We start from the raw sequence: 14,548 nt of genomic DNA, 5'->3' as shown, positions 1-14,548 counted from the left end.
CTCCATATTCCCGTGCACGCTGCGCCTCTCCCTGACATGCATCACCTCTTCCCCACCTGTGGGCCTTGGAAAGTCCAAACCCACATTCCAGGCCTGAGGCAGAAAGGAAGAATTACTTGCTCCTTCACTCAGTTTGCACAGAACTTTGAACACAGTCTTAGGTCAATACCCTTTGTTTTCTGTCTCCCCAAAAGACCACGCAGTCTGAGGGCAGAGCTGTTTTATTTTCTGTTCTCAGGGATTGACCTGGAATAGGTATGAAGTGCCTCCTGAAAGCTACTTGTTCATTCACACAACAGCTATTTGTCGGGCACCCACCATCCACCGGCGCTACCCCAAGACACAGGGTTACGGCACTCAACACACACTCCACACACAGCCCTGCTTTGGGCATTTATATTTATACATGTATATTTCTATAAATTCCTCCTGAAATTTTTATTATAGTGAGGAGAGAGAGGTAGTGACTTAAAACATAAGTAGAGTATGTGGCACATTAGAAAGTCATAAGCTCTATAGGGAAAAAAAGTAAAGAAGGATAAGGATTTGGGAAGGACGAGCAGGCAGGCTCGCAGTTTTCCATACGTCGCACCGGGCGTGGAGGGCGGGTCTCACAGACAGGGCAGCATCTGATGGAAGACTAAGGAAGAGAAGAGGTTCGCTACGTGGTATGAGGAAGCGCATGCAGGAGGAAGAAAAAAAGGAAAAGGCCCCTGAGGCGAACATGTGTCCAGGGTGCTGGAGGCCCAGTGCTTTCGGTGGAGTGGAGTTAGCTGGGGGGTGGGCGGCGAATATGAGGACATGAGGTCGGAGAGGCAAGGAGGGCATCAGATGGGGACTCCCAGGCAACTGACGGAACTTCGTCTTTTATCATGAGGACAGAGAAGTCACTGCGAGTTTTGAGCAGAAGAGTGCCGTGACTTTCTACGGAGCCACTCTACTGAGAACAGAGCGTGGGAAGGCAAGGGCAGAACTAAGGAAAGCAGTCAGGAGGTCTCTGCAGCAGCCCGGGTGAGGCGGAACGGCAGCGTGGGTCAGGGCGCCAGCAGCGGACCTGGCCTAAAAGTAAAGTTGACAAGGCTTTCTGACAGATGCGACCTCGGAAACACGTCCGCCTTTCTTCCTTTTCCTGTAATGATGAAGCCCCAGCCCATTCCTAGACGGCTGAAAAAGGCTCCAATTTGTTCTTCCCACCCTCAATTCTCTCCTCCCTTCATCCTACAAACCGCCACAGGACTGGCGTTCAGAAGGGCGCTCCCCTCCTGGCATTGCCTGCTCCCAGAGGGCCTCTCGTCAGAGCACAGACCTGCTCCTAAACCCTCCACCCACACAGGACCCTCAGGTGTCATCACTCTTGATATCCAGGGACGATGGTGTCATTTCAGACTTTTCTACATTACATATACACATAAATAATCAATTACATACATATACAAATATATACACATATATGTGTATATTGCACACTGTCTCCTAATCTCTCTAATAGATTATAATTCCCATCCTATGGTTCAAATACTTTAAAATATGGTGATTGTAATTCCTCTCATGACTAAGCAAAGGAGGTCAGATGTCAGCACATAAGTTGTAAAGAAAAAGAAGGGCAAAAATAAATATTACCAATTTTGATGACCTATCAGACCATTTTAGGAAAAATAGTTACTTAAAAAATTGTTGAAGCTGGATAAAACTGTACTGTTTGTTGATTTTTAAAAATGAAATACCAATTGTAACAGATGGGAAAGTGTAGACATAAGAGATGCCACAATGAGTTTATTCTCCAGACCACCCTGGCCTACATTCTGAAGAAAAATTGTCATCTACCTATCTATTATTAAAGTTCAGCATTCAAACTAAGACCAAAGGAGGTCAACCACACCACAGAGAAATGAATACAACAGTTTCCAGACAAGCCTTTCAAGAATTAAAGAGTTAAGTAGTTACTGCTATTGGAAGAGTTTAGGGAGTCATCTCCTTTGACCTATGACCCATGTCTAGGGGGTTTTAATTAAGAGGAAAGCAAAATCTGAACACAGAAGCCAAAAGATATTTAAAAGGCACATTGCCTTTATCTGTGCATCAGTCATTACTTCTAGTCCAAACAGGCAGGCCTTTCTTAGCAAACAGCTTTCCTGATTAGCAATCAGATTTTGGAGACTTCCAAGGCTACCTCCAGCCTTATAGTCTGAAAGGCAAACACAGTTCAGTCCAAAGCTCATATTGAAAGCAAACAAACTGAGCATAAAGGCTCACTTTCAGACACACTTCAGCAAGATGGGATTCTTTGTCCTTCAAATCACATTTGGTAAACATCTGTATTTTTTCCCCTTTCTCTTTTTCAACTCAATGTTTTAACTAATGAGCTTTCAAGGGAACGTGCGCTGGCCTCGCTCGTATTTGACCAGTTGCTCTGCAGAAATTACCTCCTTCCTCTGCATGCAAAGAGGATCAAAAAGACTGACCAATGAACATCTAAAAAAATTTAAAGTTTTTCCAAAACATTCAGTAGGGTTTTATAGAGTACGTTAAAACATAATGAAGCAAAATGATCCTTGGTTGTACTACTCAGCTTGCTCCTGATTCTTGTTTTAAAGGAAAGAAAAGAAATAAATGAACATGGTTAGAAAACTCAAACGATACAGAAAAAAAAATGTCCAGTATATAATCAGTTCATATCTTTTGAGGAAAAATTACATATACCAGCATACATACACACACATGCTCACACACAAAGGGGAGCGTATGCGTATGGTCCTACAAAACATTTTCTCATTTTATATAGATACATGCACATACATATATATAACTCAGTAAGTTGTATGTGTTTGTGTGTGTGTGTATATATTATAATTCAGCACACATACAGAGCTACTTCATTCTTTACAAACACACTATAATATCATTTGCAAAATATCTTGGCATGATTTTAAGTGAACCTATTCATGAAATTGCTGGTGATTTTAAGTTTTGAAGCACATTGCTAAATTGCTCTCCAATGGTGTCTATTTTAGAAGACAATTTAATTATAGGCAGTAGTCCTTTTTCTGCATGTTTTATAAGTATCACAACTGACCTGCTTTGTCTCCACTGCAGCACAGAACCAACTGCCAACCAACCCATCCCAGGCCACGTCCAGCTCTTCTAGACAACAAATCTGTGAACCCAGCCAGAAACATCTTAGAGCAAAGCTGGAGGCGGGCAAGCAAAATCTGTGTGGCTGACCCTTAACGTTCTCCTACATTCTCTGTCCAAGACACAAAGAATGTAGGAAAAGAAGGAGAGGAAGATTATCATCTGCTGGGTACTTTCTTCGTTCGGCTACTATAACACAATGCCATAGAATGAGTGGCTTGTAAACAACAGAAATTCATTGCTCACAGTTCTGGAAGCTGGGAATCCCAGATCAAGGTGCCAGCATGGTCGCCTTCTGGTGAGGGCCCTTTTCCTGGTTCAGAGCTGGATTTCTCACTGTGTCCTCCCAGGGCCGAAGAGGCTGAAGCTCTCTGGAGCCTCTTGCAAGGCCCTAATCCCATTTGTGAGGAGGGCTCTACCCTTATGACTTAAGCACCTCCTTCTAATATCCAAAGTCACCGCCTCCTTCTACTATCATCTTTGAGTTAGTATTTCAACATATGAATTGGGGTGGGGAGAAGGGAAGGGTATAGATTCATTTAGATCCTAGCAGTGCTTTTAACTAAGAATACTAGCCCTTGAAAATACTAGGAGAGCAGTAGATAGACGGGAGTCACAAACCATGAGAGAGTGGGACACCTTGGATCCTTCCCATTGTCAAATTCTAGGGAGCTCCCACTGCAGTCAGTGCAAAAAACAGTTCCAAGTCCCCAAAAAGGGAATGCAGAGTGGGAATGGAAACCGTCAGGAATGTCCAAGAAAAAATGTCCTCTTCCTTCCTTCCCTAAGTAGCTGCATAGGAGTGTCTGATCATCCAGCAACCACTGCCCCTGGACATCACAGCATGCTGACAGCGGCAAGGCTGGGCCACATACACACTGGGGCTGTAGAAACTGGGACAGACTCCCAAACCTGCCATGCATTTTTATTCCCACCCCTGAGGGTCTGATTAGGTGTTTTCCTCAGTAAAAAGACCTGAAAACCCCCATTCACTGACCATCTCCTATCTCCTATTTATTTATCAAAAACAATAAAATGCCACTTCTGCAGATTAATCTACATTCACATCAGTACTCTCTCCTTGAAAATTCCGAGGCATTCTATTCATATATCACTTTGAGCCTTCATTATGTCAATAGGTATAAGAATGATGAATGATACACAGAAAGTTTTTCTATAGGTCAGACACTTTACGGGCATCACTTTTATTTATTCCAGTACATAATAAAGTTTGAGGAAAGGTTCGGATTCAACATTAAATCAGTAAATGTGAGACCTGGATAAAACCCTTTGGTCTTTCCAATCCTTGGCTTTTTTATGTATAAAACAGAGTCGTACTGTCTCATAGAACTCATGTGAAGATCAAATAAAGTTCCTCCCCCCCGCCCAGCACCATCAAAGGCTGAGAAAGTGCTTAAGTACTTAACATATGGGACATGCCCAATAAAACATTAGCGCTCCCAAAAGAGCTTGTATTTTAGCCGTCTCTCCCCCAGAATATTACATTTTATTCCCTCTAGCACCTACCAAAGTAGACTTCCACGGAGGATAACGTTAACAAGTTAACTCGGAATTTCACTGCTTTGCAATGAACTAAGCAGAATTCATTTAGCACCCCTTATCACTCATAAATGAATGCCTGCTCAAGATCAGCCGCCATTTTTAATCCAGTTTGAGCATCGTGGAGGGCCTAGTGGTGGTTGGAATGCCAGACTTTTTATCTCTGTGACAGCTCTTCAGTAAAGTCACTACCCTCCCCCTTTCCTGGGCACTGTCATACTTTACACAGACACCAGGGAACAGCCACAACACTCATGAACTGTTTGCAACCTTAAGTCTTCAAGAAAATCACCCTAATGAAACCAAGCATAGAACAGTTACTCAGATGCCAACATCTGTCTCCAGAGGCCTCAGCTCCATGGTGACTGCGGGAAAACGGTTTTCCTTAATTCTTCTAAAGGGTACGCTAGCAAATCATGCAGAGAAGTTTCAAACAGAGGCTGATATTCATTTTTTAAATAAATTCCTGGGTTTGGACACTATGTACAAACGTCCAAGAGACTTTTTTTTTTTTTAAATAAATGAAGCTGACAAACATCCTCTTTTGAGCAAATAATCGGTTTGGAAATTTCAGAAACTCTGAACAGGTATGTTATAAACCCAGACCTTATTCAAACAATATAATCAAATTAAATGTTTTATTCATTATAGGTCACTATTGGACAAAGGTACTATGGTTTGTTTGTATATCAGTGACCATATTAAAGTAAGTAACGACTGAACATCTGTCATGTGAGTGTGGTATCTTAGGAGGCTTTTAAAGAAAACCTAATACTTCACAGATTATTTAACATAAAAATGTAAAGACAAGCAAAAAATCAAAACACGTAATATTCCAAACTCTATTAATATATTTATCATAAACATCCTCTTTATAGTTACACAAAAATGGTTTCTCCTAATGAAGGCAGATTCCAGAAACTCTATTCTTGCATTGGCTCCCTGGGTATGACTAAGCTGATGGGACTTTTCTTCATCTACAACCACGTGATTACAAATAGGCTAAAGCCTTCACAAATGTAATTGTACCACAACCCAAACTTCCACGGCTCAGAGCATGACACTCTACTCAAAGTAAAGGGCAGTTAAAAAATCACCATCATGCAGCCATATTTTGTTTCAGCTCCCTAAGAAAAACAAGACCCACAAGAGCAAACCCTCCCAGAACACTGTACTACATTCTGCATAGGGCCATTCATCATTCTGCAAATAGGTCACAAAGATTTTTTAAAGGGCACCAAAGAGAAAGAAAAATTTTATAGGAGCGACTGGGTTAAAAGATTCGCGATACCTACTTCCAGGGTCCTAAAGATCTAAATGAAAGCTTATCTATGGCTTTTTCTTTTAAATGAACAAAAGAATAACTCCGCAGTTGCTCAGTGGATGCATTTTTATGAAGTGATACTATCAGCCCAGAAGAGATAAATCAGCCAAGGGACTGCCAAGAAAACAACGGGGGCCAGGTAACAGGCATGTCAGGTCTCATCAAGCTGGTCTAACCCAGGTCAAAATGAGAAGATCACAAAGAAAGAGCAGGAAGCAGATAAGCCATCTTGGAGAACTGAGCCCTCTGGGAACTGGGAGGCACAGCTTGACCTACTAATGGAACTGCAGAAAACATGTTTTAAATCTAATACTGTGATTTTTAATGTCCAATTAAAGCCCAGGAGTGGAAAACGGCTTTCAGTCATCTGCCAGAGAAAGGAAATGCCTCTGAATTTCACCAACACCCAATTTATATATTTTTTACAATAAAAATAAAAATCAGTCCCCCAACAAAATTATAACTTTACTGGGAAACAAATGAAAAGGAAATGGCCAACTTGAGTCCAAACACCCCAATAAGGCAGAGATTTTCAACCTTCTGCATCCCACAGCGCACAGAATTACAATTCTGCAGCCCAGCAAAACACGTATTTTTTGCTGATCAGAAAAAAAGATAGGTATCATTTTGATTCATTTACACTGGACAGCTATTGCTGTGTTGGCTATTGTCATTTTTTATTTGACAATGTAGAGGAAAAGAGGTCAGTGGCCCTGACTAAATAGTCGGGTTTGCATGCTTTAAAAACTCTTGTGGCACACCAGTTAAAAATTCCTGTATTAAAGCACTGACTTTTTAAAAAATTCCTTTCCAACCTTTTGCATTCACAATTTTTATAGTTATGAGGAAAGAAGACACATAAATTTGGTTTTCACATTTCCCATATAATTATGTTCACGTCTATACAGTAGTCTATTGAGAACCATACTAATTCAAAGACAAAAATAGCAAAGTAAGTATAAAAATACAACTAGCATTTTAATTATATTATGAAAACTGTCCAATATTCATAAAACATAAAACCATACTTATGTTCCCAAAACCCAAGACATTTTAATTCACAATTTTCCATTTAATAAAATAAGGGTCTTATGAAATGTAGCTTTTTCTGTATAAAGACCCGACTCATATAACCATTAATGAAAGTTCTTGATATTCTTGAAATAATATAATATACCAAACCTGTAAATCCCTCAGGCAGTAGTTATTGGCAATGATTAAAAAAGAATTAAAACTTTTTCAATGTAATCTGTTTTATTCAAATGGATAATAAGCATAAAAATGCTTACCACTTTTATGAAAAGTACTTTTTAAAAATTTTCTAATTTTTCAATTGTAGTTGATATTCAGTATTATATTAGTTTCAAGTATGCAGGAGAGTTGTTAGGCATTTATATACTTTATTAGGGGATCACCCTGGTAAGTCTTACACCCGCTGGCGCCGTACACAGTTATCACATCACTGACTGCATCCCGTGACAGCCATCCCGTGACTGCCAATCCGCAATGCCTACTCCCGTCCCCTTTGCACCCAGCCCCCCTTGGCCCTCTCCTCTGGCAACCATGAGTTTGTTTCTGTTTTGTTCATCTACTTATTTTGTTTTTTAGAAGAAACAGAAAAGTGAAATCAGAAAGTATTTCTGATTTAAAGTAATGTATTAGTAGTTTAAAAATGCATCTAGATTGATTTGCATTCTCATCTGCCATTTCGGATCCCCATGGATATCCACAGAGAAACAACCAGACACTCGTGGACCTTTAACAGAGTGACTCAAACTGGAAGGGAGAGGAGGAGGAGCAAAAATAGAAAGAAGCATATTATAGCTTAATCTCATTTCTTGAAAACACTTTTTCATAGAAAAATTCCATCACAAACACCTAAGTCAAGTATGCAACTGGTGTGAGGAGGAGAACTGAGGGTCTGGAAATAAACCCTTATATTTATAGTCAATTAATTTTCTACAAAGGTACCAAAATAAGACAAGTAACAGTCTTGTCAGCAAATGGTTTGGGGACAACTGGATATCCATATGCAAAAAAAGAAGAGAATGAAATTGAAAGTACACGAATACCTGAACCTTACATCACATACAAAACTTAACCCAAAATGAATCACAGAACTAAATGTAAGGGCTTAAAAAAAAAAAACAAATGTTCTAGGAAAAAAAAACCACTGGAGAAAATCTTTGTGACCTCTGGTTAGCCAAAGAGCATTTAGAAACAAAAAAAAATCATGAGCTTTGGGACAAAAAAATTTATATATTGAACTTTATTACAATTAAAAATTTTGAGCCTCAAAAGACACCATTAAGAGAGCAAAAACAACAAGCCAGAGACTGGGAGAATATATGTGCAAATCCATATACCCAGTAAGACAAATAACCTAAAATAAAAATATGCAAAGGATTTAATAGGCATTTCCTATTAAATGCCTATTTAATAGGCAGATGGAGGAGTGGCTAAGAAGTTCACTGATTGAATATATAGCTTAATTACGAGGAGATTAATTCCATAATTACCATCTTTTATCCTTTTCCAAAAGCAACACAATAGGGCGACTTCATTTAAAAACTCCAAAGCACATTACTTCACATTTCTCATATCACCGTGAAGTTTTTACATAAGTGTAAAATAATAACAACCAGATTGCAAAAGAAATAGAAATATCTTTAGTCACAGGTGATATAACCTGGTATGCAGAAAATGCTAAGGAAGTCACAGTCACAGTAAAAACTGTTTATGAACACTGATAAACAACAAGGTAGAAGAAAACAGGAGCAATATACAAAAGTCAATGTATTTCTATACACTAGCAATGAATACTCTGAAAATAAAATTTAAGAAATGATTCTATTTATCTCTGGGTGGTATGGTTCAGTGGATTGAGTGCCAACCTGTGAACCAAAGGCTCACTGGTTCGATTCCCAGTCAGGGCACATGCCTGGGTTGCGGGCCAGGTTCCTGGTGAGGGGTGTGTGAGAGGCAACCACACACTAATGTTTTGCTTCCTCTCCTTCTCCCTCCTGTACCCTCTCTCTAAAAAAAAATAATTAATTATTTATTTTTAAAAATGGTTCTATTTATAAAGGCATCAAAAAAAGAAAAAATGGTTAGGAATAAATATTAAGACATTTTGTTCCCTAAAAACAAACCAAAAAATCACACTGTTGAAAGAAATTAAAGACCTAAATCAATGGAAACACGCTCCATGTTCATGGAGCACAACTCACTATTGGCCAAGATGAAAATAAATACTCCTCAAATCAATCTAGAAATTCAGTACCAACCTTATCAAAGGCTGGTTCAACTTCAAAAATCAATAAATATAATCCATCCTATCCATGAGATTAAAAAACCACATGATCATATCAATAATGTAGAAAAGGCATCTGATAGAAATCCAATATCCACTCATGACAAAAACTCAGCAAACCAGGAATGTAGAACGTCTCAACTTTTAAAAATCTACAAAAAACCTACAGCTACCATTAGACTTGATAGTGAGAAACTAGATGCTTTCCTGCCAAGGTCAAGGACAAGGAACTGATGTCACCTCTCACTCCCACTGAACATCACACTGGAAATCCTAGCTAGTGAGACAAGGCAAGAAAACACAAGGCATACATATTGGGAAGGAGGAAATAAAACTGTCTTTGTTCACAGATAATGTGATTATCTATTTAGAAAATCCCCAAGAATCAAAAATAAAATTCCTGAAACTAATAAGCATTTACAGCAAGTTTTCAGGGTAAAAAATTAATATATAAAAGTGACTTGCGGCCGCTCGCCGCTCACAGCCTGCACGCCTCACTCTGCTCCAACAGGGCAAAAATGTCCAGCCCTACAGAGACCTAGCGGTACATCAAGTCTCGGACTGCTGTTTTCTGGAGGTATGCCGGAAAGGACAGTAACAGCTTTACACTTTCCAAGACTGAGTTTCTAACCTTCATGAATACAGAACTGGCTGCCTTCACAAAGAACCAGAAGGACCCCGGTGTCCTTGACCGCATGATGAAGAGACTGGACGTGAACAGTGATGGGCAGCTAGATTTCCAAGAATTTCTTAATCTTACTGGTGGCCTGGAGGTGGCTTGCCATGAGTCCTTTAGCTGTTCCCAGAAGTAAACCTGAGGAGCCCATGGAGTTGGCCTCCAGACCACCCCCTTCCCTTCCAGCTTCCCAGGCATCATCTCCCCACAGACCACACATACCCTGAGCACAGTGCACCCCCACCCCAGGCATGTCCCTCCTGCTGGCAGTAATAAAACATGTATTTTAAAACACACACACACAAATTACTTGCTTTCTTATATTCCAGTAATAAACAATTGGTATTTGAAATTAAAAATTCAATACTATTTATATTAGTACCCAAATCAATGAAATACTTAGATATAAATCAAACAAAATATATACAAGATTCACATGTGGAAAACTATAAAACTGATGGAAAAATCAAAGAAGATCTAAGAAATAGTTATTCCATGTACATAAACAGGAAGACTTAATATTGCCAAGATGTCAGTTCTTCCCAACTTTACCTATAGACTCAACACAACCCCAATCAAAATCCCAGCAAGTTACTTTGTGGCTATTGATAAACTCATTCAAAAGTTTACACAGAGAAGCAAAAAGCCCAGAACCATCGATAGGATATTGAAGGAAAAGAACAAGGTCAGAGGACTATCATTACCTGACCAGAAGATTTACTACAAACTATAATAATCACGACAGTGTGGTGTTGGTGAAAATAGAGAAAAACAGGTCAATGGAACAGAACAGAGAACCCAGAAACAGACTAACACAAACACAGTCAACTGATCTCTGACGAAGGAGCAAAGGCCATTCAGCTAAGAAAGGGAAGTAATATCAATAAATGGTGCTGGAATAACTGGATATCCACATAAGAAAAAACAAATGTAAGTAAAAACTTTAAACCTTCCACAAATATTAACTCAAAATAGATCACAGCCCTAAAAGTAAAATGTAAAACTATAAAACTCCAAGAAGATAACACAGGAGAAACCTAGATGGCCTTGAACTGGCAATGCTGTTTCAGATACAAAACGAACAACCCAAGAGAGAAATCACTGATAAGATGGACTTCATTAACAATTTTCTTTTCAATTGAAATTTTCTTCTATGTGAAAGAAATTGTCAAGAGAATAGAAAGACAAGCCACAGAACTGGGAGAAAATATTTGCAAAATACTTATTTGATAAAGGACTGGTATCCAAAACACAAAGAATTCTTAAAACTCAACAATAAAAAAATGAACGATCCAATTTTTTAAAAAATAGGCAAAAGATATGAACAGACACCTCGCCAAGGAAGATACACAGATGGCAAACACCATATGAAGATACTCAACATCACACATCATCTGGGAACTGCAAATAAAAAGAACAATGAGATACACTATATACCTTTTTTAGACAGGTAACATACAAAACACTGACTACACCAAATGCTGAGGAAGGTGTGGAGAAACAAGAACTGTCACTTATTGCTAGTGCAAGTGCAAAATGGTGCAGAGACTTTGGGAAACAGTTTGGCAGTATCTTACAAAATTAAACAGACTCTTATGATACCATCCAACAATTATGTTCCTTGGTATTTACCCAAAAGAGTGGAAAACTTATGACTACACAAAACTTGCACAGGAATGTTTATAGTGGCTTCATTCATAACTGCCAAAATTTGAAAGCCACAAAGATGCCCGTTAGTAGGTAAAGAGACAAACCGTAGTAAATGAAAATGACAGAACTGTCATTAAAAAAAAAGAAGAAAGAAAGAAACTATCAAGCCAGGAAAAGACACAGTGGAACCTCAAGTTCATATTGCAAAGTGAAAAGAAGCCAATCTGAAGAGGTTGTATACTGTGTTATTCCAACTATACAACGTTCCGAAAAACTACGGAGATAGTAAAAAGATCAGTAGTTACCAGAAATTCAGGGGGAGAGAGAAATGAATGATTAGTTAGAACACAGGGGACTTTCAGGACAGTGGAAGTATTGTGTGTGATACTATTAAATTATTGGGTTGTCCGAAAAGTCCATTTAGTTTTTTCCATAAAATAGAAGACATTTTTCATTTTCACCAATAACTTTATTGATTTGGGTACTTTGAATATGTCGGCTATTGGCTTCTAGTGGAGAGAGGCCAGAGGCACTGCTGCTAAACACCTTCCAATGCATAAGACAGCCCCACAGCAAAGAGTTATTTGGCCAAAATGTCAACAGTACCAAGAAACTTCACAAACCACTTCTGGCACACTCTCCATACACTGCACAAGTCTTTTATGTGTTTCAGTTGTGCTTTTACCTTTCTTGAAAAAATAAAACATAATACATCAAAAGTGTTACTTATCTTCCTCCATCTTCAGTATTAAAATGGCAGCACAAAAATTCACCAATTTTGATAAATTTGTTTTTAACGCACGCAGATATGTCAGCTGTCACAATACAAATCGTTTCAACTGAAGTTAAAGACAACTAACCACTACCAGAACCAGTGTCCAAAAAAAAGAAAAGAAAAAGGAAAAGAAAAAACTTTTTTGGCCAACTAAATAAATTCATATATATCATTAATTACTTGTCAAAACTCACAAAATATATAACACAAAGAGTAAATCTCATGTAGACTATGGACTTTAGTTAATCATAGGTATTAATATTGGCTCACCGGTTTTAACACGCAAGATGTTAAAAACAAGGAACACCTGAAGGAGGAGGGGTAGGAAGTTCCTGCTCAGTTTTTTTGTAAACTAAAACTGCCCTCCTCAAAAGTCTAAGAGTTTTTTAACAAGCAAACCATGTCGACTAAAAAAAATATATAAAAAATAAACCATTGAGAAGAGGAAATAAATCTTTAAAATTCGTGACACAGTTGGAATTCTGCTTAGAACAGAAAGCCAACTGAGGCTTTTGTAAGAGTATTTGTTGCCCTGCAGTATTAAAATAAACTCTGGACAGCTCTCTGATAACCTCTCATGTGGCTGCCCCCAAACAATTGTGTTTACAGTAAACAGCAAGATTCTACTACTAGCGAACTCTGAAATTATCTTCCTTATCTGTAATTTATTTTAACAATAGGCTCTGGAAAGCCTCCCTTTCTTTCTGATTCAAACAGGAAGTACTTGAATTAAATATATTTTTTAGAATTTCTTGAGGACTAAATCCTATTTCTCTTTTATTAAATAGCTCTCTGCTAGTCTCACCACTGCCCAGCAGGATTCATTCCATCTCTTCTGCTCCCTCAGAACATAGTTCCAACCTCTAGCGATATGTTTTTCACTGTCAGCTAGCCAAAGACCAATCCAGCGTGTCCTCTCTCTGTGAGCCTGAGTACAGGGACTGACACAGTCATTTCACACCAAGGCCTCATCCTAAAAGTCACTGCCAATCAGAATGTTTGCCGATGTGAGTGATGGACACCTAACTCAAACTGACCAGCTAACCTGCGAGGAAAATGACAATGGAGTTGCTGGCTTTAGGTGCTGCGGCATCGCCACCCTGAGTCGTGTGTGTTGTGTGTGTCTCCCCTTCCCTCCCTACTTGTTTCCTCCAGCGCTGCTCTGATTTCCTGAGCTGACTTCACTCTCACAAAGGCTTTCCCTAAGTCATAGCAAAGAGAGTAACCAGCAGGTCCAGCTCCACAAACCCACAAAAAGGAAAAATGTCTTTGCAACAGTTTCAGGGAAAATAGGGCTCCTCTGTAAACTGGTCCTTGAGACCCTGCCTAGCCAGGCTGATGTCACATGCCCATAATGGAAGCAGTGGGGTCACCTCCGCTAACCACACAGGCTGCACACAAAGCCAGGGTGACTGCCCAGGGAAAACCAAGGTAACCTGTTGAAGGAGGAAAGGATGCTGGGCGGGCAAAGTCCATGGACGTGCAGTACTCCACAGGTTCTCAAGACCGCTGAGTTGCATCCTTCTAGTGAGTATTTATTAACTGCTTATTATGCCTAATGCTGAGTTTCCCACTGAAGGTCCCACCGAAGTTCCCACAGAAAATGCTTGCAGTACCCGTCCCTGTGATACAATGTACTTTCTCAAAATGAATGATTTTCCACCTGATTGCCACATGTGAGGCTGAGTTGCCGTTTTGTTCTCCTGGTCCACTATTCTGTACTTATTTCTATCCCTGTTACTTTCAGGACATTTCTTCTCCTTTGTCCTATGTGAGCAGCACACTGCTGAAACCAAATGTGTTGCCAGCTTTTGTTTGGGGGGAGATAAAAGTAATATCTTATCAAACAAACTCAAGGAGCACAGACAGACTCCCCGCAGCACGGCAGATCCCCTTGATCCACCCTTCAGTGTGAAATCCCAAAGGGGGGCAAGTCCCTGCAAGGGCCAGGGCCAGCCCAGCTTTCCAAGGGGCACTGCTTTCTCTCCAAAATAAGGCCAGGATCACTGAGGTTGTCAGGACCGGCCTCTGGTAGTGGCCTCTCACATATTTGTGTTTGAGCTCTCCCTCCCTCCTCTGGAAGAAGAGGGTGAGAGAGGGCGGGCAGAGGAGAGGGAG

At 39.6% G+C, this 14,548-nt stretch overlaps 1 protein-coding gene across 7 annotated transcripts in view; it reads right to left on the bottom strand.

Moving 5' to 3' along the window:
• APBB2 (amyloid beta precursor protein binding family B member 2) overlaps positions 1-14,548 on the bottom strand; it is a 318,379-nt gene that overhangs the window by 248,060 nt on the left and 55,771 nt on the right. The window lies entirely within an intron of this gene.

This window comes from Artibeus jamaicensis, unplaced genomic scaffold (assembly GCF_021234435.1).
Source record: "Artibeus jamaicensis isolate MK-2021 breed Jamaican fruit bat unplaced genomic scaffold, CSHL_Jam_final contig_76, whole genome shotgun sequence".
Taxonomy (NCBI): domain Eukaryota; kingdom Metazoa; phylum Chordata; class Mammalia; order Chiroptera; family Phyllostomidae; genus Artibeus; species Artibeus jamaicensis.
The sequence above is the reverse complement of the archived record's forward strand: the minus strand, read 5'-3'. Positions and strand labels throughout refer to the sequence as shown.